Consider the following 2,500-nt stretch of genomic DNA (forward strand, 5'->3'; position numbering starts at 1 on the left):
TACAGCCAAAGGATTCAGGAAGGAAGACATAAAAGAAGGAATACACACATTAGTGGAGAAGTGGACCTCTGTGTCAATTAAGGTTTTTTTAGTTGTACAAGTTTAATGATTTATAATTCAATATATCAAGAAATGTAAGATTATCAATTGTTTGATATTACCCTTCTCTCAGTTACCTCTAAGACTGAAATTAGATCATCAGTAACCCCTCTTATGATTATTATAATTTTATAGTGTGGGTTCATCAAGAGTTGACTCAGGTAATGATACAGGAGAGCTCACACTTGACGTTAATTAATTGTGCCCCCTCTAGATAAAGCCCGAGTGGATTTCTCAGTAGAAAGGGAAATAGTGGCTTTGACCATAGAGAGGAAAGAGGGCCCAATACATATGGTGGCAGCGGTGGGATATGATCAGAATAATTTCAGTCTAATGTACTGAGAGAAGAGATAGTAGATAACATTGTTTGAAATTCTTTAAGTTGAGTTGTTTTGTCAAAATGAGTTCTGAGAATCTGCATAGAGGTGAAACAGGTGTAGATGAGAAGGAAGGTGAGAAAGATGCTGTGGCAGAAATGCATGCTTTACAGAATGAAGTGATTGAATTAAACTTAAGTTTAATCAAAGTGAATGAAAGAGATAAAGAAAGGAGTAAAAGAGAAGAGATACTAGAAAAAAAATTGAAGAGAAGTATCTCAACTCAGAGGAAGAGCGTAGAATACTTACAGATGTAAGAGTTAGACGACAACCCAAGAGATTTGAAGATTATGTCGTATAATATAGGAGTATTTGTAAGGGTAATAGGTTAATTACAGAACCAACAGGAATGTGTAAAGACAAGTTAGTAGGTATCAGTTATATTGTTATTTTGTGTGGTGCTAATATTGGTGCTATAATATTAAGCCGCAGATGTGAAATTAGTTATACTACCAGATTGTGATATTTAGAATGAAGATTTTGACGAAACCTATGCCTTGGCCAGGATAGGATGTGACTTTGACGAATCCTAGCTTAGAGTTAGTAGAGTAACTGTTAGGATTGATGATGATTGTTGTTCCTTATAAATGGGTGATGAGGACACCAGGATATAGTAGATCGAGGACATTCTGTATGAATGTTAGTCTGACTTTATATTGTTGACTTTTATACTTGAGATTTAGATATATTCGACTTCTATAGAACAAATTGATAGGAATTTAGGTTAAGGGGTTGTAAGAATAAGCGTCTACCTGAAGGTCCCCACTCAGTTGGATATGGCTAAATGTGAACCCAGTTGAGCACTTGGCTAGAGTATGTAATACTTCATGATGCAATCGGTGCAAGGTTAGAAACAATTAACATATCCTCTGATTCTCTATAGGGCTGGGGAAGTTGATGTGAGTTCCTGCAACAGATAGGGCCTGTCAATGTGTAAAGATTAGATCCTCTGGCTGCATTTTGGTAGAGTGACCCAGTATTGTCTGATAGTACGATACAAAATTTGTATGGAACTTTGTATACAATCTAGTGATATGTCTACCCTCCTCGAGCATGAGAATGTGTAACAATTCTGAATACAGCAGAACAGGAGCGGACAAGACATTTGTATTTTTACAGCAGAACAGGAGATTATTGACTGATAATTAGAATTGTGAATCTTGATAATGGTAGTATACTTGATGAAATGTTCCTAATTTGTTCCTATACTTGGTTCGACGAATTTTTGGTCTCCCCTAACCCCAAAGGCGTGTAATGAGCACTAAGTCATGAAGTAAGAATGACCCAAAAATTCGTCTGTGACCACCCTTTGTATACCTCACTTACTTGGTCTTTACTCATAGTTAATTATGTATACCTCATTTAATTAGTCTTTAGCTGGTAAGATAATTAGTACTTAAATAATTATTTAGAAAGATGATATTTTATTTTCTTAGAAAGATGATACTTTATTTTACTATTTTTTGTATCAGGTGCTATATACGTTTACATTATTATATTAAGATAAAGAAACAGTGGAAATATGCGAGTCTACCCTACAAAGTTCAGTTTTCTTTGTTTCCCCCACAAGGCATTCTCTTTAATTAGAGGGTACGCAGTTATATTTCACTGTTGCTTATTATATTAAGGTTATATAATGGATATTTTAATGAAGAAACCAATATGTATTCATTTTGTTTCTTGAGAAATTTATTTAAGTTCCGGTATTATGTATGTATGATTAAGACGAAACAATATGCTTGTAATATATGTGATCTGAGTAGATGTTAAAAATGTTAAGAATATACAATGCTAAACCCTGATATTAGAGTCATAACCAGAGAGAGAGAGAGAAACGAAACAAGTACCTGGTAGATGCTCGAAAGAGGTTAGTAAAATTCTTTAAATACCAGAAGTAAGAAAGAACATTCAGCTGTGCTAATATCAAAAATAAAATTATAAAATACTATAGATCTGATTACAGAACCATAACAAAGTAATCATTGAGAACACATTGGAAAATCATGGTAAATAGAATATCTTCT

This window comes from Penaeus monodon, chromosome 10 (assembly GCF_015228065.2).
Source record: "Penaeus monodon isolate SGIC_2016 chromosome 10, NSTDA_Pmon_1, whole genome shotgun sequence".
NCBI lineage: Eukaryota > Metazoa > Arthropoda > Malacostraca > Decapoda > Penaeidae > Penaeus > Penaeus monodon.